At 37.2% G+C, this 23,628-nt stretch overlaps 1 protein-coding gene across 4 annotated transcripts in view; it reads right to left on the reverse strand.

The window, feature by feature from the left end:
- SORBS2 (sorbin and SH3 domain containing 2) overlaps positions 1-23,421 on the reverse strand; it is a 144,930-nt gene extending 121,509 nt beyond the window's left edge. The window contains exon 1 of one of the 4 annotated variants that reach the window (XM_065736943.1): positions 23,165-23,421. The gene's annotated coding sequence lies outside the window, so the exon portion shown is untranslated. Of the gene's footprint in view, positions 1-18,339; positions 18,463-23,164 lie in introns of those variants that run through there. The other 3 variants (XM_065736946.1, XM_065736941.1, XM_065736942.1) reach the window with 3 other exon arrangements.
- Positions 23,422-23,628: the final 207 nt, after the last annotated feature.

Here is a 23,628-nt window from a genome sequence, read left to right on the forward strand (position 1 = left end):
GTTTCAGGTGGGTAAGTCAGTGGTAGTTTTGTAGGTTAGCCTTGACATAGGTAGGGTAAGTCAGCGAATAACTACCATTTAACTTTTTCTTGTACAGGAAGAATGTCCTCTGTATTTATGAGCAATTGTGACAGATAAAACTCACACTGCTTTACCAGACCAACTCTTCATACATGTCCACACTTTTAAGTACTGTCACAGAAAAGCTTGTAACTTTTCCTTGAACAAAATGAACAAAATTTGTAAGTTACTCCCTACTCAAAACATAAAAAAAAAAGTCTGGTGAGGCAGAAATTTTAAATATTTAATTGAATATTGGACTTTCAACCATATTCTACTTAGCCAAGTACACTCCTTAGAGAACATTTTAGAAGACATGGATCACCTTAATGTTTAAATTATTTCTGGAGAGTAACTATTCAAACATTAAATAGACACCTTAAGCAGGATGCCAAACACAGGCTATTCAAACTACTCAAGCAATAAAGGAATTCTCATTGCTAAAAACAAGTGGAAATATTTGCCCCCAAAGACTTGTATAAAATATAACAACAATGAAAAAAAATAGTCAAGTATGAAAATAAAGCATAAATTATTTTTTATTAGCTCAGGAAACTACCTTCCATTTGATCCCAACCATTTTTAGTACTGTTGTAGTTAAGGGCAGCTACAACAACAAAAGTATACCCCCACAAATACTAAATACCAACCTGTCATACCAATCATTATTGTTGTTTTATTCCAAATGTCTAGTTTAGGACTGTTACTTTACCACAAAATTAATTCACAGAACTTAAAAAGCTCAGTTTATACTTTACATGAGATCAATGAACAAAGACTTAAGGGCTCCAGCAGCTTAAGTTTTAGACAACATATGACTGCATGAGTTACAGCCAGCTGGAGAGCTGAAATGATCAGGTCAAAAATACAGTACAGTTTAAGTTAACTATATTATTTATGCCTAACAAAACACCTGAGCCAGATGCTACATAGTCTTACTGTCCTTATTACTTTAATCTGGTAGTTACAAGCAGGGCCAACAAATACTTGTACAGTGAAGGCTAATACTAGACAAATATGAAAACAGAAGAATGTGTTCAAATCATAATTAGCAATATCAATTCAGTACCAAATAAACAGTACATGATGCCTTGCAGTGCAGTATTTCTTTTCTGAAGCATCTTCCCGTGACCATGATTTACCACTAGTACTTAACCCATTTTAAATAACTTGTATTCTCATACACCGTCTGAAACTTGATTTGCATAAATGATTTGTGTTTATAACACTTATTAAGCATGACAAAATAATACCGTCTATTACACTCAAACTAATTGCTGAAGAAGAATTCTTTAGTGAACTCAACCTGTGTACATATCAAACTACACAGGTAAATTTATACACTGTACAACCAGGTGTAATTTCTTCCTTCTTTATATTATTCTACACACGTTTTTTATCCTGATCTTGTAATAGTTATTACATAGGTTCTAGTAATATGATACTGTGAATTTCACATTAACTGTCCCAAGAAGAAACACAAATAGCCATGTTTCTTGAATTTGAATTTAACATTAGAGAATGTACACATGCATTGCATATCACCTTTTAGAGAGTATATTCAGTGGTCTGGAGCTGAAATTAAATTGAGACATCAATTTAATTTCTTAATTTTTCATCACATGAAAAAACAAGAACTCCTGAAAATTCTTCTACATTAAAACACATACACACAAAATAAATCCTAAGTTTCAATTCCTATCACTTTCTCATTGAAAGAACTGAAAAAAGTGGGTCACCTACTGAAAATAACATCACATAAGCTTGCAGGACATAGGACTCAAAATTGCAAGAAAAGATCATGTAGGCACCCAAGTTACTCTGATAGCTACACCTGGAATCTCTTCATAACCATAAAGAAAAAAAAATGCTTCAATCAACTATCTGGAGCATTAGAATTCTTCAAAGAATGGCTGTAAATGACAGAGCTATAGAAAAGTTTTTCTTAAAACACTGTGTGAAATAGCCAACAGACCATTGGTATTCTATGAAAAGACATTTTGTAAAGTTTAGAAAGGTTAGTATTTCTTAAGAACTTGACAACTTGAGCAAAGCATGTTCCAAGCAATTCGAGTTATTGGTTTACTGAATCAGTCTTCCTATCTGCGGTAGTAACACACAGTAATAGTAGCTCTATTCATTCAAGACACTTCAAGAAGTGAGAAATTATATACATCCCTCATGGAGGATGAATTACAACCTACAAAATTGACAGACAGCATATATAGATATTTTGTGACTTCCTAATCCTGATACTGAAGTTTTGGTAAGAGAGTTCATCTTTCACAAAACTTTCAAAACAGTGAAGTTATTGAAGTCTTCAAATGGAATTCTACTATATTATTATTATTATTGAATCGCTCCATTAGTACACTATTTTCCCATATACACAGTTATCCAGTATCTCCGACTATCCTGAAATAGCTCTCCACATTTAGGAAGAGGCATAGAATTTCACTCCCTTAACAGCATTTTTCTTTTAACAGTCCCTTCAAAAAACAAAAAACAAAAACAAAACAAAAAAACAACTAATGATACATTGCTTACCTTGTTAATATGTATGAACTAATAAAGTTGGTGAAGTTTTTCTCTCCAGGTTTGATATACAAATGTTTCATCCCCAAAACTAGGAAAAACTTTGAAATATGGAAGGAAGACCAAAGAGAAGAAGCTTGGATTTTATTTATTTTAGCTTGCGTTCCTCAGAAAGCACACAGGACCCTATCAATACTCATCAGTCAGACTCTGATCCAGTAAAGCACAGAATCCAAGAGAACTTCCATATTTAATTTATTTATTTAACAGAAGTGTTTTAGTGATAACTCAATGTATTTGAGAGACGTGGATCAAGAGATCAAGCACGAAAAAATCATGCTCTCACACTTGATTAATGCCATCTGAAATTTGTGCAAAATGGCAGATGTTTCATGAAGAGCTTCCTCTGCTGTTTTTTCTAGAATAGAAGATCTATGCTCTCTTTAAAAGATACCATCTGTCTTCAGATACATTCATTTCTCATTTTTATCTTTGCAATTTAAGTCTGCTATCCTCCCTTCCTCCCATTATTTTAATAAAATATTGTCTGACAATTGTAAAGATTATATAAGACTGAACCCCCAGCTACATTTCTGCGAAAGATGTTTTGTTAGTAAGCAATTCTGCTATTATAGTAAGCTGAGTTTGTTACATATCTTATTTGCTTTTCAGGAATCTTGGTATATTCCAGAATTCTCACAAAGCTACACATTATCACCTATCATGTTTCCAAAGATACCAAAGGATTTTATACAGACTCAACATCTATGAAGATGTGGAATACCTTACAGTTCTTGGAGACATATACTAAATTACTGAACCAAAAAGCAACTATATAACACAGTAGTGGACTGATGGTTGGACTTTATGATCTTAGAGGTCTTTTCCAACCTTAACAATTCTATGCTTATCAAGATAATAAATCTCTGGGCAATTAACCTGTTCTGGAAGCTGGAAAATGCTGGTACCACATCTTCCAGTTACCTTTGACAAAACCTGACTGAGTTTCATTTATGTCCACACTGTTAGTTTTTGATATATGAGAACCCAAAACAAACATTGAAATTGCAACCATTTCAAACACAATGTTGTACTACAGAATATAGAGTCCTTTAAAAATTAAAATATCTTTAACAGCAAACCAATATACTGTAATATAAGGAAATGGAAGCAAAATGAAATCACACTCATTTCAAACAAATTACTAAAACTGTATTATCCAAAGATATAGAGCCTCTTCTTGTCTGTGTGTTGTAATTCTTACGTCAGTTTCATACCATATTACATCTCTCCTAATGAGGTAACAAGTGCTATTGCGACTGCAGCTATTGCTGTTAAACTAGACCTACAGAATGACATGCCTGCTAAGAGCATTATTTCATTAGTAAAACTAACTTCCCCTGTTCCACGAGTAAAAAGTTAAAACATATGGGGAAACAAACATGAGAAAGCCTTTTTCAGGAAATAAAGAACAGAAGCCTATTGTTTATCTTGCTCTCAGTATACACCACTAATACATTGTTTCAAGAACCTTGTACAAGGTCATTTGTCTTTCAGAGTCATTTTCCACTGAAATGTGTTCAGCTACTGTGTATATTTGCAGGGTCTCTTTGAGGGGAAGGTAGTAGATTAGCTATAGAGCCTAAAACTCAGATACATAAATGAGCAAAGACTTTACACCTGAAAAGCTCATTGCAATTTATAAACTCAAATGACTGTATTTGTTCTACCAAACGGTCACATTGATTTTTTGAGCCCAAAATACAATGTTATAAACAAACAAACAAAAACAACAACAACAAAAAAAAACACCCACACAATTCAGCTGTATCAGGTGCAAGAAACAGACTTTTTAGCTTAAATACAGTCCATCTGGGAGAAAGCAAAGTTTGAATGACAGTCTCTCCTCCAGTTATGCTGAAACATTAACACCCATGGACAAGAATATGTCCCCCTTCTCAATGGAGCAATGCCATCACTATGAGGTCATGCCTACTCCTGTGCATGACTGCCTCTCTCAGTCTTAAGTTAGCTGGTCACGAGAAGCAGAAGAAATTCATGAAAGATAGGCAAGACCCAATTCCCTCCTTCTCTTTCACAAAGCTTTATGATACAGAACATCACAAGGCCTAATGCCATTTTGTTCTTTCTTAAACAGTCAGATAAAAGCCAGGCCAGCTTTGCAGAGCCACATTCTGAATTAAGTTTCTGTTTCAATTACAGTGACTGAATCCACTAAGGAATTTAGGCTTCTCCATAATTAGCACAATGGTGTTCAGAAAGCTTGCTAAAGTTAATTTTTTAAAGAAAAAAAAAAAAAGACATTACAAATGGTCCAACCAAGCCATTTTAACATTTTCTGCCATACAGAGTAGAGGAAGGCTGACCTACTACAACTGAAGTTCTAAGGGTCTGAATCCCAGGGAAAAGGGAATTATACTTGTCAAATCAGCTAAGCACAAAACATCGCACTAAAAGAAAATCAAACAACAGATTTAAAAAGCAGTGTTTATAGACATCATTCCTTAACCGTTCCTTGAGTCAGTTTATCCACTGTGTTACTACAATCCATTTAATTGCAAACATATAAGCACATGTGCAAAGACCTAAAGCCATAAGCAGTTGTGCAAAGCTGTAAAGACTTCCGGACACAGGTAGATTACACTTCAGTGTTTTAGAACACGAACTAACACTGGCAGAAGCTTGATGATTTTTCTCATGTAGTATTTTCAAGAGCAATATCTGGTTTTCAGCAAAACCCAACTTTTATGTTTAGGTTTCTCACTTCTGATTTAAACATACTGACACCATAAAAAAGACTGAAGTTAGCCAAAGCTCACTGACATACAATTGCTTCAGATCCATCTCTCAGACTGCTGCTCAGTTTTTACAGTTGTGACAGTTATTGATCCCCTAAGGTTGCAATTAGATAGTTATTCCAGGAGCCCAGGTGTATGCCACCACTAGACTGAAGCTGCTTGGACCTACCCTGTCTCCACCTTTGCTGATCTTCAGGCTGCCTACAGGTGAGAAAAGGTCCTGCCAAATTGCCTGAGCTCACCAAGCGATCTCCAGCTCCCAAGGACTCCAGAATGCTGATATCAAAACCTCAAGTAAGAAATTCAAGCAGTTTAAGAATAGCAGAAGGAAGAATTATTGCTTCCATTGGTACAATGTGCTGAAGCAGATCCATCCCAATCTTTATAAAGACCATCGACATCATGACCTCTATTGGCAATGACATTATTGAATGGACCACTGAAAGGGATAGCAAGTACAGACATGCTTGTCCATACTTTTCTGGGAGACGGGCTCCACTGCACACCAGCAGCTGACCAGGGAGCAGGCCAGGTATGCCATGCCTGAGGGCACCAAGGCCAGAGGACAAATACTGCAGTCTCTAGAAATTGGCATGCTTTTGTTCAATCTGTCCCACACTCTGGCAAAACTTGAAGTAAACTTGAACTCACCTTGAGACAATATTCTTTTTCCACAGAATGCATATTCTTACATCTTTGCCTGAGCTGCTTCTATAGAATGATTCAACCAGAAAGATACCTCAGCTTCTGTAGGTACTCCACTGCTTAATTACCCTTAGCATTAATTTTTTCCTAGCTTTTAGTGGTATTCTTTACCATACTTTAAGCCTGAAATGTTGCTGTAATTTACGTCTGAAATGATCTGCTGTTCAAGTAATGTAACAGAATCAAACTCAAATTCCAAACATGTTCATTAAGAAAAAGCAGCCCCAGCTCTACCCAGTGCCGGCATCTTTACATTTCATAACACACTGACTTCACAGCAAACTTGAGGGTCTGAAGTGTATCCATAGCTATCAGTGAGGTTTAACCAATACAAAATGATACAGAGCACTTATAGAAAATACAGTCAGACTGAGACTCAGTTCAAAATATCATCAGAAATCATCTTATTCGAGGGTAGAGCTGAAACACTGCTTTCTTTAAAGGTGGCATGGCCCCTCAAACCATGAACACAAACCTGGTTTTATGATCAGACTAAAGTATGTGGGTTTTTTTGTTGGTTTTTTTTTGTTCCTCTCTGATCATGATGAAGCTATCTGTCACCCTTAAACTTCTACTAAGTTAGGAACAGTCTGTACATCCTAGCTAGAAAGCCCTCAAGGGATGCAAGACTAGGCTTTAGCATATACCAAATCATTGGTACTGGAGAGATGTAGACAGTAGCTTCCTTGTGTTTCCCTTCCCACCCACACATCAGAAGGTACATTTAAGCATTCAAGATGTAAGTAAGTACACTTGTAATTGGTTAAACCAATATCATCAATGCACATGTAGAACTGGATGTTACTACAAAGCTGCATGCTCATACTGTCTTAAAAGATCAAAGCAACACCATTTTATTAACTGCATACAGCGTCTGGCACTGTAATTGTACTGGAAAAACATTATCACACATCTAGAGAATTTTCAACTGATTTTTTTGATTAAAAATTTTTTGATAGCCCAATTACATTTTTGAGACTGATGCCTCCCACACAGTCTAAATAATTAGAGAGCTGTAGCTTTCTTGAGAGATAAGTTTTACAAATGTGTTAGAGGAAGGACATAACAGCAGAAATCTGCTTTATTTTTTTTTGTTGGTGGTGAGTGCATCGATTAATCTTCTCTTCTGTACCATGCATAATGATTAACAGGAAGTCCCAAAACAGAAAACTGTTCAGTTCCTGTTCAAATCTTCATTTGAAAATAACGATTTCCCTAGAGATGTGACAGTTCCTCATGCTGGCAGCTTGGAGCAAAAGGAGGACTGTTTCTAGGAAGTTCGTCGGCTCCCAAAGCTAGCAAAAAACAATCCCCAGTGGATATTCTACAACCAAATTAGCCCTTGTCCACCAGGAGGATGACTCAGGAAATCAGCACGGAGCTTCTGTTTGTTTTGCCTTCTTGTTCACAGAAGCATATTAAGTTGGCAGTCATTTATCACATACTGCTTCAGCTCCTGCTAAATGAAAATGAGGGCACTTTTACAGTTTTTATTTGCTATTTATGTTCCCCTTAGAACCGTTAATTGTTGAACACACAATTTGTTTGACTATTTGTTTGAGCTATATCCATGCTTCCCCTGGCTGGGCAAAGGCAAGCTCATGTTTGATGCATATAAGGTGATACAAGATGTACAGCTGCTCAGTGCTGACTTATCTGCAGGCCTCCACTTATTTTCCATTAACAGAGCTAGACTCTTATGGAAGTGACAATTTCAGCAATGACAAGACAGTATTTAAGGGTGAGTTACAATTTTTTTTAAGCAGTTTCCTAATTTTCCTCCCTCATCACGCTTTTTTTTTTTTACTGATCAGTAAAATGAGCACTAGTTATTAATAAAGAATTCAGAACTGCAACCATGTTATTCACCACAGGTATTCTCCCTGAATAGAAAAATTCTTCAACAATTTATTTGTTGAATTTATTTCTTGCTATCTCAGATTTTGGTAGCCAGTACTAACAAAGTACATGGAATATATGTGCTTTTCAAGAGAAGCTGTGCACACCCCCTATAAAAACTAGCGATCCAAACTGACAGAACAAAGGACAACACCAACAAAGGAATACAGAGAAAAACTCTCGAGAACTCTCTCAAACAGTAACAAATTGGCAAAATGTGTAAATGACAATATTTAATTTGCACATTGTGTTAAAGAAAGCAGCACCTCTGTATCATACCATGAACTTAAATTCATAGCAGTCGAAGTTATAAGGAAGAAAGCTTGAAGAGAAGAAATGAAAGTATCACTCACATTCGGGCAGTTCTTCGGGCATGTGAGAACTGGAAATAATAGTTAATATAATTTAAAGCAGTTATTCCATAAGGTGGTAGCTTTATTAGGTAATTTCCTCTTTGAACAAAAAACATGCGGAAATTTGGATTTCCCTTCCTAGAAACTGTTTACTTCCCGAGAACTTTAACATCCTCTGTTTTTTAAGTCATCCACTTATTAATTATAAAAGCTTATATGATCTGTTTTTGCCTCGGGGTTTTTTGATTTTTCATTGGCTTGGTCCTGGTCAAAACAAATTCCCAATTCTAGTCCTTAGATAAAGATCAAAGAAGATCAGAAAAATTTGTGCTTAGAACGGAAGGATGAAGTCAGTGACTTGTGCTATTCTCTGCTTCTAAAATAGCTTAGAAATATTACACGTAGCTAAGAAATTCAAAAAGTTGTAAGGTGAGTTTTCTCTACTGAATTTACATTAGAAAGTTAAGCCAGTCCAGATTTTTATCTTAGCTCTTAAAAGAGAATGTAGAGATAACAATGTTGTTAAATTGGCATTGTACACAAAAACATTACAAGTAAGGACAATTGAACATCTAAGCAGCAACTTAATATAAATTTAGTCTTCAAAACACATTTAGCTCCTTCTTTGCTTTGCTTTCTGCTATGGACCATCTGACACACAATTTAAGCTTATTTGATTCCTCTGACAATTAAACAAATTTCTCATAAGGAAAATACTAGGAAAGCATTTATTTTTACAGTGGTCAGATAAACTGAGCAAAAGTGATCACCAGAGCGACATCCCTCAAGATGAGTTTCACTCACTTCCAAATTACCTGCTACCTGATCCCTATTCACAGAATTACATTATTCCATTGCTCGTGGAAGACAGCCAGTGACAATCTCATTTTGACAGCAATATACAAGTAAGTATCTACTTGAAACATCTAATACTTTGTTCTAAAATGTGGACAAGACTTGACTATTTGTGTTCAAGTTTAAAATGCAACACAAAGGACTCAACTGCAGAAGGGGATTATCTTGTCAAATCTGCAAAAGAATCAAAATACTTAAATGTACATAGGGAGACTAAAACAAAAGAAAAATCAATTGTATGTGCTGGCATACTGTGTGTAAGTCAGAAATTTGACTAGAATGCAAATAATGACATTAATTACTCCAGGACCCAGCTCACTCACTTTTCCTCACACCTGCTTCCCTTCAGTCTCAGGAACAGTATGGTTGTTTTTGTTTGGCCTTTATCAGGAATGCTGTTGTTTAGGCCTCTGTCATAACACAATTTAACTACAGTATCCAGGCCCCTGGTTTTCAGTAATACTGCTTTATGATCAATGTAAAATATGTCCCAAGAAACTACTCTAACTTTTTGATTTAAGGCTATTGCATTTGTCTACTCTGGAGCAGGAGATACACATTATCCACTAGTCATCTACATCCTTGCCTTTCCATCACAGCAGTTTCACTTCATCTCTTCCCTTTCTAGAGCTTTCTCAATTCTTTGTCCATCTCCTCCTGCAACTCCCAAAGTTCTCATCACAACTTTGCACAACTTCTGCATAGATTTTCGCACGTATACTTTCATTCATTTGTAACAGATAGTATCCTTTAACAGAAGAATACTTACCAAGTTTATCTATAAAGTTACTATTTGCTTGTTCTTCAAATCCCTACTAAATTTTCATTTCTGAAAAGACTGGTATTATGGTTGAGTGATCAGAACCATTTGTTAATACATTTATTTTTCTGTTTACTTTTGAAATCATGCGTTCCGTCTACTATGTTAAGCATCTACTACAAAGAGAATTCAACCCCAATCCCTTCTTTACATGGTGATGAGCTAATATTGATAGAAACAATTACTAAGATGTAGTGTCCTTTTAACAACCAAGGCGACAGCATTTTTATCCCTTCATTAGGAAATAGCTCATCTGCTCTTTTTCCTCTGCTGCAGAGTGCACCATCAGAATTTGTAGTAGAATGTGGCTACATAGAGATGGTATAACAGATTTTCTGCTGTACAGCTCTCAGCTTTTACTTAGTCCTACTGATGTGTTTATTTTTGCTTACAGTTTTAGTTAAACAGTGACTGAACTACACTTCAAATAGCATATATTTAAGATAATTACACCACTAAATATTTCAGGAAGTAAGTTAATCTAGGTGTAAATTTGTTTAATTCCACAACATTTTTACTTTGCTTAAAAGACAGTATTTCCTTAGGCTGGAAGGCATCCTCCTAATACTTTACTACAGTATGTTGGTATAGACTTGCAAACAATTTTTCTAGGGTTTGCTAGAGTTCTGAAAATAAAGTGTGCCCTGAACCTGTCCTGTACCCAAGACCATAGATCCGTGAATCAAATGTCTATACATGCAACAAATTAAAAACATCTTGCATTTGTTCAGAAGTAAAATTATCATCTTCAAAGCTCAGATTACATGATCTATTTCTGCTGAGTGATCCTTAAAGAGGTCTGTTAAAGAACTGAATTTGCCTGATTATCTGCATGTCTGTCGAAACAAAACCTTTGGTTTGGTCTTCATTCCACCGCAGGGCCTACCAACACCTCACTTACCTCCCATACAATCTCACTTCCTTTAATTAGCCTCTTTTATGTTCTATTTATTCAAAGTAACCCATGTGATCCCACTGGTCACAATGAAATTGTTATTTCTTTGGAATTCCTAAGAACTACAGATTTATCCAGAAGAAAAACAGTGCAATTACCATAAATTTCATTATCTGGAAGAGTGTCACTGCTCAGAGTTCCTCATTAATTAGAAATAAAATTTAATAAAAATGCTAGCAACTGCTAGCTTCTGTCAGAAGCTGCTTATTAAAATGTTCAAGATGCATAACCAGCTAGAAGAAGCAGTGTGAATTACAGGATCAATATATGACCGTAGCGATACATACTGAGTATTTTCCACTGGTACCACTTTGGGCTGCTACTGTCTGCTTATCTCCAAGATCCTTACTGAATCTTTAATAGGAAAGAGAATAAAAGTTAATGTATAAAACCAACAATAGCTGCTTAAGATTTGAAGAAGGGCAAAGCACAAAATGCACAGAAGTCGGTAGTGTGAGCTCCATGTTAGAAGGGAAGCATTAACTATATCTAGGTGAGTCTCTGTAGTTTAGGACTGCCTGAAAAGCTACAGTATTTTTTGAAATTCAGAAGTTGCATAGATGTCTTGTGGTGCTTATAGTATATTGAGCCAAACCTGGGGACTTCTAATCCAGCAAATCATCTGCTTCACTGGAGAGAGCAAAGCAATCTTTGCTGGAGATTTACTGATCATCCTTCCAGTAATATAATTTCTTTGGCATTCTCACCAATTAATAATCACCTCACATCAATTATTTAGTCTTCCTTATTTATCACAGTTCAAATGTAAAAGTTCTCATTATCTGTATAACAGAGAAAGTGAAACTCTCAAATGAAATGACATTCACTGAGAAACAGCCATTTGATACTTTACAAATCTCACTTTACACCTGTTTCAAAATTTGGTGCCAATAATATCTCAATTTCAGATTGGATTTATGCTTAGAAAAAAGGAAATAATTTTGGTTTTACAGTTATTGTGTATCATTTTAATATCAAGATGTAATTAGCGAAATCAGTGTTTAAACATACAATGTAATTACATCTACCCTGCACTTAGCTCACTTAGTTACATTTAAGTGGATTGCTGCACTCCTCTTGTGGGCACCTCTAGTAGTGAAAATACCGTTCATATTCATAAACAGATCTCTGCAGTATTGAGTATAAACTCAAGTTCATGTATTTTTCACATGTCAGAATTGTTTGAGAGACCTGAATTATGGACAGGCTCCCTCTTTCCCTTTCCTAAAGCTAAACTTTGGTGGAACACTGGCTTTTAGGAAGTCAGTCCTACTGAATACCCTTGCTATAGTCAGAGTCAAAACAGTATATGAAATCATCTACCAACAACCACCAGAAGTTCAAGTAATTGCATGAAGTGAAATTTGTTCTCTTATAGGTTTTCTGGTAGTCTTCCCTGGTTTTGTACTTATTCTCATTAGTTTGAGTAAAACTTAAATCTGACCACCCTGCTTTCATAACTGCCTTCTCTGTATGTCTTAAGCTGAAGTACTAATCTCTTACACAATTTACATTTCAGAAACTCCTCTTTTCTGTTCTTTTGTTGGCATTCCTTACTGCTAAATCTGAGTCACTGTATTTTATGAAGAACATCCATCAGATCTCTGTCATTAGGAACTTGTTAATCTTTTATGGTCTTACAACAGGTATAAATACTTAGGACTAGGTTGTCAAAGGAAAATCTGTTTCATCTTCTGCACCACATACTTGATGTCTGAGTAATATCTGTACCTTTTTGCAAGGTGACACACTGTGTTTTCTGTGGCTTCACACACTTGCACCTGTCCATACTTTCCCCACTGAGGAATACAGAGTTTTATTCAACATAACATCCAGCGTACTCAGAGGTGACAAAACTTCGTGTTCAAACTAGAGTTGATTCCTCAGACAAGATGGCAATACTGAAAAGGACATGCTATGGCTATCTTGCTCTTCATAGAGTTTCCACTCCTTCCCATCCTGGGCTACATAATCTAAGCCTCTTAGGAGCATTAAAACTGCCTTTCAGTATTACTGTGGTTGAACTGGGAACTCTCTTATTGTCTCCACTAAAGGAAAAAAGAATCATTAAGGAACTGTGTTTTTTTTATTTGTTGTTGTTGTTTCTAAACTGTTTGAAAAAAAAAATGCAAGGACACTTCCAGCTATTTTATCCTTCAGTCATAACTACTGATTTCCTAATAGCAGAACTGTTGATGTTATAAACAAACACAACCTTGAGACATCAACACCTCTTAGTGCTCTTGTAAGCCTGCAAAATGTTGCTTTTTCAGATATGAAAACTGCCATTATTGATTCACTTGTGTTTCCTTCATGCACCATTCCCTTTCCTACTGAGTCCTGAGGTAGCAAGAATAAAACTCACTATTTGTGGGCAAATCTAACTAGTCAGTAACTGTGGCTAAACTTATACATCAAACAACTCAGTCATACACTGCTTCAATACTTGTACATACAATGTAGGACAAATGCCCTACAAATAAGTAAAGCATTTGTTACTCCATGTTTCAATATTATTCATGTTTTCTGTTGAAAAAGTTAATGAAAAAGCTTATTGTATTACTTGATTGTAGTAAGGACTGGGAGAAAGAGCCATTGCTTTTCTCGCTATCTTATTCTCTCCCCCTTCCTCCATCACTATCCTTTGAGGCTTAGAATCAACTGTTAAAATAACATATTACGTTATTCAGGTTACTTAAGAGCCCAGAACCACATCTGTCCTCTTCAAACCCTTAATGGTGGTTGGTGAGATTTTTTAAGGACGGATGAATCAGAACACTATTCAGCAGAGAAGGCTGTAAAGTAAGTCTATTTAGGGATAGAAGCTAGAAATAATAGAGAAAAGGCTCAGTCTTTGGAATTTCCTGCTTTACAGCAGCATTAACTATGCCATTATGGAACAATAGATTTGAACAGAAAAATACACAACACGTAAAAAAAAAAACCAAACAAAAACACAACAAAGGAGTAGATCTAAAATGCTGTCATTTAGCATGCTTTTGCTCAGAGATACATGCCCTTCAAATATGTACTTCTGTCCACTATGTCACGGTTTGCAGGACAGTTTGACCCGGTACCGTGACAATTGAGGCAGGGGACCCACGGGCCCACACCCCGGGGAAGGGGAAGGGGGAAAAGGGAAAAGGAGAAGGGAGATGGGCCTAGGAACAAAACAGCGGCAACGATCTGAGGAGGAAAGCTATTTTACTAAATAGATATCAGAAAGGAAAAATAACACAATATAATATAATATAATTGGAATTGAGGCAAATGAATCAAATAAAATGAGCGAGAGAGAGAGTGTCCGATAAACCGAAGGCCTTACGCTAACGCTGAAGGCGGACGGCTGCAACAAACACCCACTGCCGAGCTCGGTCCCGAAGGGAAGAGAGAGTCCCGTGACTGCAGACAGTTTTTATCTTTCCCTCTGAGCGTAAACACGTAAGAACGCAAAGCATCGCAAAGTCCTCTGGGGAATGGAGTTCTTCTTCTCTTCTGAGACAGGCATACCTGGAACTATCGATGGTCCACGGAGCTGGAGCATTAACTCTTTAACTCTAAATGCACTACATGATGTTATGATGTGGAATACCAGTACCAAAAATCATAAAACCATGACACACTATCACACTGTAATCCTCCCATCCATGAGATTTTCCATTACATCAGTGCTTTTGAAAATCTTTTCAGCTTTTTGTTTTAGGCTGAACTCAAGACAGTTAAGGTGCTTCACAAAATAGAAATATCAGCATCTCACTGAGGCTTTTTTTTTAATGCTACTATACTTCTAGTAAAATGCTTGCATATAAAGAAGCCACACTATTTGAGGAAAAATGAACAAAGTCTGTGTAGCTATGATACAATCATTTCCCTAATAGATAGCTCTACACTGCGTCCAACAGAATATAAAGAAAATACATTCTGTCAGTGAGTAACAGTAATGCAACACTAAAATAATGATATGGAAAAGGATCAATATCAGTGTGGTACAACACTATCAAACTACATTTTTGTAAAATTCAAGTTTACAAGCAAGAATTGTCAAATTTTACATCCATGTTACATAGACAGCCTCACGGGAGCAGAACTGTTGTTCCAAGGTCACAGCTTATGTAAATTTACCTGCTCCAGATGAATCATCATTAATGGCATATCAATACTCAATACCTGATCTTTCCAATTCAGAAGTAGCGTTCAGCTGTTTCACAGTGTAACCTTATACAGTGCACCCTAATTTGATACCTGAGAGTGGTCTCTAGGCATATGACGTCTGTACCATTACCCATGTTGGTCATACATGTAAGCCTAGGACATTTCAGGGACTAGCCCATAGATGGAGGGCAGATTACATTATTGCATTAGCACTCTTAGAAGGTTATTGTGCTCCACAGACTGCATGGTTGGTTGATGCTTATCAATGTTTGTTCAAATCTAATGATTTTAAGCGAACATACCAAACTGTTGCAGGATTTGATTTTGCTTTCTTTGGTCCCTCTCTTCATTTTTATTATTTGCACCTGCTACTGTGATACAACATTTTAAGATTGATCTCCCTTCTTTTGCTTTGCTGGTAATCTGTTTATAATCACAACACATGGGACCAGAGTCACCTTCAAGAGTCATCTCTCTCAAAAATGTTGGAAGTGACTCATGTTAAAGCATGACAGCTGGTGTTATTTGCCTCACTGCAGACCAAAACATTCTGACTTTGCATAACCTACAGACTTTCAAACAAGTACTGTAATTGATTGGATTGAAATCATGGCTCTACCAAAATCCAGAAAACTTCTAGATTTTAACAGAAACTTGATGTCAACGTCAACCTTTCCACTACTGAAATATCCAGTTTGTCTTGTCTCATATCGTTCTTAAGGTCTTCATGGTAATCTGTTAAAAAATATAGCTGATTGTGAGCTGAAAAACATTCCTCTTCTTCTATGCCCCTTTGATTTCAACATTAGTGACAACACTCTACTCCTTAATACCTTGTATCATGTACCATTAATCCATACTGGACACACATTTTACTTAGTTGCTGTTTTTTCCCTCTAACTCATTAACATTCTTTCTCCTAACTATATTCCATTGCAGCACCTCCACGCACCTCCAATCCATTTGATTTACAAATACCTCAGAGGGGATCAGATGTTGCCAAAGAGACAGTAAGGCAACAGAGGGAACCCAGGAACCGATATGAGAAAGAAGACAAAGGGAGAACGACAGAATGGGAAGAATGCAGAATATTGTTCTCAATAATAATAGAGACTAATAAGATGCATCTATCAGCACCTTACTGGCTGTACACTGTTCAGCAATTTGTCACAGCTAGTCCTCATATGCTTTCTTACACTGTGAATGCTTCACAATGAGATATATCCAGCTTGAGCTGTAAGATCCTTGGCTTTTTGCAAATTACGTCTGTGCTTCTTACTGTAATAATAGAAGCTCTCTATCTCTTTGTTAGAGGTTTACAAACACCTTAAAGGAAACGCTAGATCAGCTTATCATTTTCAACATAATTAAAGACTCAGTCGTGAATATTCACGTAGCACGGCACTGTAAACATTCATTCCACTTTATAGAATATAGAAAAAAGTGAATTTCTAAACAATATACTATGTGACCTCTACACATGGGTATAAGAAATTGGGGTGTGCATTCACCTACTAGAGAAATCCTGAAACAATTTGAGGAAGATGGAGCTTTTCTAACAGGGAAAATGCATGGTAGCAATCCATTCATAAACTGCTATTTCTAAATGGAACATTTCATTTGGGGAATAGTTGCTGACCATGCTTGTTCAAATACCTTTGCAGCATATATACACAGAAATAACACATTGGAATTTAGATCCTAATTACAGAACACTGGTCACTAATTTAACAATAAAGATCCCAGATCTCAAATTCCTGATCTCATGCCCCCTAAACTGTCCAAACAAATGGTTCATCTCAGTGTAATTGAAAACCATGTAATTAAGAGTTAATACCAATTATTTCCTTTCTCTAGTTGCAAAGCAAACCACAATATTCAGTTAACAGAATAATTAAACATATTTCAGTATTAGGTATTTAAAGAATTACATTTGTGAGAATACATCTGGTATTCTACTTTTACTATGAAAGTTTGTATAGAGGTATTGAGCTCTCTAAAACAGATACATTGTGATTAATGCCTATTCAGAACAATTCATTTTGCATTGAAAATCTACAGTATGAACATAGAGCCCCAATCAGATGACTTACTCTGTTTCAATGATTGCCTTTCATTTGCATTCATGGTTTTATTTATTTTTTGTTAAGCAGAAAGCCTGCCGCTGGGATCGTTCAATAAAAGTTTAACCGCCCTGTGCCGTTAATTGTGCTTGTGCTCCATGTGGAGTGCTGGTTTCCTTCCTTGTACCAAGCACTGAGCGGAGGGACACAATGGGCGTGTTGTGCTCCCATGCAGCACGGTATGTGCCGTATCTGAACGGGAGGTGTGAGCTGGCTGTGTCACTGCTGCTCTCACCAGTGGCAGTACCACAAAGCAATCAACCACAGCACTGGGGCATGCAGCCCACAGAAGGCTAGTGAAAAAGCTGCTCTTTATTATGACCTACATATCGCACAGCAGCAGTCAGACAATTTAAAGCCAGTTATGCTGAGGCTGAGCACGATGCATCAATTCCAGTCACGAAGCATTCAGTGACTTGAGGCTTTTCAAATACGTTTGCAAGTTTGATAACACATATCTCATGCTATCCTGGCAGTACAAAGCACAATGGAAAACGAAAACCTCTTTTAGTAGGAAAAGCAAGCATACGATTACATCTGCTATTGGAAGCAATCTTTTGACTCGACAGCTATACAGAGCATGCCACTAAAACAAGATGCAGTCAGATCAGTGCACTCAGCCATCGCTCCACACAAGTCTCCGACCAAACCATCCCTGAAACACAAAGGTACCTGACGAAGCTTATCGGAATACAGTTCCACGAGGCAGAACCAGTCCCTGCAAAGCCGTACCTCTCCCCGGAGTCGGGATGCTCGGCAGCCTCCCTTTGTGCGGAGCGCAGCAGCACACCCTGGGCGGGCAGTCCGTGGGATCGGCCGGCCGGGCGGGGCCGGCACCTGCCCGCTGCGAGCCGCGGGGCCGCCAGCTCAACCCTCGCGGCGGGCGCCAAGATAATGCCGTGGGGCGGCCTCGCCTTTACGAGACAAAAGCCCGCTCGGCTGCGTGACAGCAGATATGCGGCGTTATCGCTCCGCATTCCGCCCCCGATCAGTCGGCGGCAGCAGCAGTCACCGGCTTGTCAAGATGGCAGCTCCAACGCGCTAACCCGCTGTCATTACTCACTCGCGTGCCCGTTTCTTCTGTGTCCTCTGAGGAGACGAGTGGTTATTGCTCGGCGGAGCCCGGCACGCCGCGTCACTTTGTTTTCCACCAGCAAAATGGCTGGTCCTCCTTTCAGCACCGCCGCCGCCGGCCCGCGGGGCTGCCCCGGCTTGCGGGAGCCATGGCAACAGCCCGCCGCCGGCCCGCCCAGCGCGCACCGCCCGGCCCGCCCCCGCTCCATGAAGGAGCTGCGAGGGAGCGGGGCGGGCGCGTGCCGTCCTGCGCTCTCCGGCTGCTCTGAGGTTGAGCACGGGAGCTCTTTGATGGGGAGAAACATTTGATTTAGGAAGGGGGAAGTAAGCGTTACACAGCAACGTAAAGGTGATGAAGCCCCACTCGTTTACAGAGGGTTAACTACGGAAGCTATCTCGGTTACCCTGACTTTGTTGATCATAAGCAGTCAACCTTTAATCCATTATTAGGCAAATTTTACAAGATTGCATACTGTAATCACCTCATGAAACAATATCGCCCTACTTAGAGTAACACATGTCTCAGTGCAGGGAGGAGAGGAAATTTTGAGTAAGATGGAACTGCTGGTGAAAGTTTGCACCCCCCTCCTCAACCACCTAATACAAATGACAACTAGTAAAACCCAACATTCTGAAAAACATTTCAAAATATTTGACGTATTTAAGAGCGCTCTATTTGATAAACCATCCTCAGTCAATACTCAGGTTTTTTTTGTGTATTTCAGTCCCTTTCTAGCCATTAATATGGACTTGTGTAGTTCATATAAACTGTGACCTTTCCTTGTTCAGTCTCACATGTTGTAGGGCTACAAAAGGTTTACCAGCCCCAAACACAATGTACAGACTGAGACATACTGCTCCTCCACACATCCAAGCCCCATTTCTGCAGTTGGGCACTCATCTTCCAGTACAGTCACAAGCAGAGATCTAAGGCCTGCTATGTTAGATTTACACATTTCTTTCTATAGCACCTTTTCCCTCGTGTTCGTATGTTCCTCTTGAAGTCCTTAATAGTAATTAATAATAATAAATACTAGTAAGAGGAATAATAAGAGGAAAACTCTCTGTGGGGTGCATACTTTGTGCCATGGTTGCAGTCCAACAATACTTTCTGATCACAATCCCACCGATTTGGCAACCTGGTTCTGAAGCTTTTGGCTAGAAAACATTAAACTACTGAAGTAATTATTTACACCTAAGCTAAGTATTAAAACAGAACCACTCTGCAAGAATAGCATTTCACCACGTTCAGTTCACTAGGTTTTTTGTCAATAAGCAACATGAAGGAGGCAGCAGATCCAGCCCCTTGCTTCTCAGTGTACTGACACAGTCACTGGCTCTTGAAAAACATTCTTCAGTAAGTGGAAACAAGTGACATCTCCATCACTCCAAAGCATTAGCATGCTGTGGTTACCATTATAGCATTCTCTATAAGCAGGCTGAAATCTTACTTGGTGAAAAAGTAAAGATAGTGAGTTTTTAAACAATAGGTTAGAGCTTGGAAAGGTTTCAAGATGCTTGTCCATATCTATTTATCTCTATATGGAGTTACCTTAACACACAGTGGAAATGCACTTCTTGAAGTTATTTTAAAAGAACTATCTGTAGAAGACAATGTACTAAGACAATCTTCAGGGCTCTATCTCAGTGTTTCTGACAAAGGCATACTTTCAGTTAAAAACAATGGAGCTTTTGTCTTTGACACACACACAGGACCTTCAATGCCTTTCCTTCTCTTTGCTAAGATAGGCTATTAGGGAGAAGTCAGAAGAGACTTCATTGACAAGCAGATTACAATTCCAGTTCAGCAAATGGTTAAAACATCTGTGAGAGCCTAACCTGTTCAAGATTACTGAAAAGCTCCATAGATGTCTGAGAAAATTTTGCTGCATGCTCCACACACCCAGTCCACTTTATTTATTTTTTATTAATATTTTTTTTTCCTTCTGGTAAAACCCACTAAAATAATGGCAGTAAGGATGGTAATGAGACACAGAGTGTTGCTGTATAGTTTATCCAGTCTGACAAGTCCCATTGGTAAGGTACAGTGATGAGCCTGGAAAAGTCCATTTCAAGTGGCTGCCTGTCTACTGTCATCATATAAAAATTCTTGTGCAAAGTATAGAGTCTTATTGCTTCTGCAATGAGTATTTAAGCACCAATTGCTTGCTGTGGTCTAAACATGACTGGAAATTGAGCTAAGATATGAGCCAATGTTCTCTTTCATTCAAATGGGAATTTAAATGAGTTTCCTGATCTTCCTTGTAGTATCTGGAGAATGATTACTTCAAAAAACAGCTGAAAAAGCTCACTAGTCCTTCACTACCCCATGGTCAGCCTTCAAATTTGAAATAGAAATAACAAGCATTATTCTTAGTCTTACCTATTGATATCGTATCAGTGCTCTTTTCCTTCACAAAGGAGTTTCCAGATGTCTCCAATAAGCTTCATAGAACACAAAATTATACCTTCATTAAAGCAACATCACAATCTTATCACCTTCACTCAATTCTATTTGCTTTCATTTCATTAAAATTCCGTTATGAAAAGTAAGTTCAACTTCAGCAACTTTGAAGCATTCCAAAACAGTTTTAAAAGCATGATCTATAACAAAGAGTATTGGTATCTACTGACAGGAAATAGCAAAAGAACAGATCCTAATAAACAACAAATTACAACAAATTATATTAAAACTTTTATTTTCTGCTTTGCTGTGATTGTTCCTAGATATAATTCACTAACAGGAAAATATCTGCTATTCAGGCCTGCATATCATTAGAAATTACAGATCTTTCAGACACTTTCTACTTCTGTAATAATTTGATATTACGTTTAAATTGAAGGCTCTTTTATAAAGGCAAAATTGCACTGCTGTCACCGTGACAAAATAGGACTGATTTATTAATAAAAACCAAACTCCTCAATTAATTGATTGATTTTTTTTTAAATTGTGATTGTTTTGTCATTTTACTTAAATACAAAATTAAGTAAGCTGAAATACAAAACAATTAACATAATTTGTCCAATGATGCATGCGACCACAGGCCTGGAAAAACTTGATGTCCAGTTCCTAGGTCATCAGTATCAATAACCACTTGAGACTCAATCTTCAGAAGAGTGTGCAGGAATTCAGATGTGTCAGGAGCTAATTCTATCAAGGGTGAAGCTTGTAGCTCCTCCAGCTAGCTGAACACAGAGTTCAACTCCAGCTGTTGGCTTCATATTTTCAAGTTCTCACAACTAACGACTGAACAACATTCATACTGTTTGTTCAATGAGATATTTGGCAAATCTATTGATGTAGAATTCTGTTTAGGTTGTACAGAGTAACAAGTTGATACAATAGTTGAAAATGTGGTACATATTTAAATAAAACTATCAAAAATACATTTCAGAAATGTTTTCTTGGGTGTTTTGGGAAAAGTTTTATCACAAGAATAAACTTATTACATAGCCGACCTTTGAGATGTGTTACTCATAGTAAGCAGTAAAGGCATACAATAGGATAGAAGGGATGAGAAAAGTAACTCTGATTTTCTTAGGATCAAATATTTAAAGGTTGTAAAAGAAACCCTGAAGCCCCTTTGCAATTAAAGATGAAAGTGCTTTAGCCTAATAAGACTAGATCCCTGCAGTATTGTTACATCTTACTGCAGTATTAAGGTTATTGAAATCCTCGAGCAAATTCCACAGTATTTTCTTTCCAATTATCAATATTTTACTTTCAGATATAATTTCATTCAGGGGTATCACTTAAAGTATCACTATCTATCTATTCTCAAATATAGAATCTGACTAAAATAAGCTACTTTTTAAAAGTCATTTGCTGATATAGTTTTCAATTACTTAAATACAGTTAAAACAAAGATGAAACATTGAAAAAGAGTTTAATTACTTTCCTTTTCTATTTTTTTATTACCAAATACATTAACATATAATTCATAACAATGCCTATCTAATTTCTCATAACTTTATGTGACTTTAAATCACTTATTCCAACATAACATCTCACATTTCACAGTATCTTGAGCAGATAGCAGTTCATGGGAACCACACTATAAGTGAGTGTTCTGTTTTCAGTTCTTTAGGACAGCATTTCAGAGGAAACAAATGTGAATCTGAGTTCTTGAAGCACCACACTCTTAAAATTAGTAGTTCAGTCCCAGTTTTAACAGAAAATAACAATCATTTTTAACAAATTATGTATGAAAAAACATTGTATAGGTAACCCTCCTATTTCTTGAAATACTGTAGATACATCAACTGTAATCTTGTGTGAAAGAAGTGAAACAAAAAATGAGAAGCAGCCACTGAAATATACTGCTGCTTTAAAATATACTGAGTAAATTGCCAGGACAGATAATAGCTTATCATTTTAGACAATTTATAGTTAATAATCTGGTCGAGTTATACTTAAGTCTTCCAGTCCTGATCACACCACGTTCAGAAAGTTGCATTAAATACTTACGTTAATTCATAGACTTAAACTGGAATTCAGATTAAGTAAATTTAAATTCCAAGTAACATTTCTCACCATCTAGTTTCAAGCACCGCCCAAATTGAAATTGACTCTCCATCCCAAACTGCAGATATCTATAAGATTAAGTGAGCTTCACTCAAAAGTCTGAACAGTAATGTCATCAAAACCCAAACTGCACCAATCTCATACTAACAGAGTTTAAATTTTAAGAGCTTACAAGACAATGTACACAATTATTCCTCAAATACCATTATACTGTAAGTTATATTTTTCACTGAGTCTCCAAGACTTCTCTCTTTCCTCCACTTATAATACATGAATCCAAAACACTTACCATCCCCATTTTTATGTCACGTATGACCTAAAAGCCATATTTCTAAGCTTTTAGAGAAGATCTTTCCAAACAACAGCTTTCCCCTGTCCCTGGCAGCTTTTACTGTTCCTTAAAAATGTTGCTGAAGATTTGCATCTACTTCTTGGGAGAGTGGTTCTCTGGCTTATGCTAGAATTGTTCAGGCACAGTATCCACATTTGGCAGTCCATTACTGTCTTTCCTCTGTCCCTTCATTATCATTTCTTTGCACCTTATTATCACTACATTTATAGAATACTCTTTCATGTTCTAGTTATTAGAGCATGCATTCCTATTCTATTTGAGAAAGGACACTGTAACCTTTAATTAGGTAATGAGGGTCAATTGTGAGAAAAAAATGCACAGGAATGAGAGTGTGCTGGTAAAAAAAAAAAAGCAGGGTGGAATCATGGATTTTCAAGTGTTGTCCACAATTACTGGCAAAA

This window comes from Cyrtonyx montezumae, unplaced genomic scaffold (genome assembly GCF_038088225.1).
Source record: "Cyrtonyx montezumae isolate F1298 unplaced genomic scaffold, pur_monq_1.0 scaffold_2, whole genome shotgun sequence".
Lineage (NCBI taxonomy): Eukaryota > Metazoa > Chordata > Aves > Galliformes > Odontophoridae > Cyrtonyx > Cyrtonyx montezumae.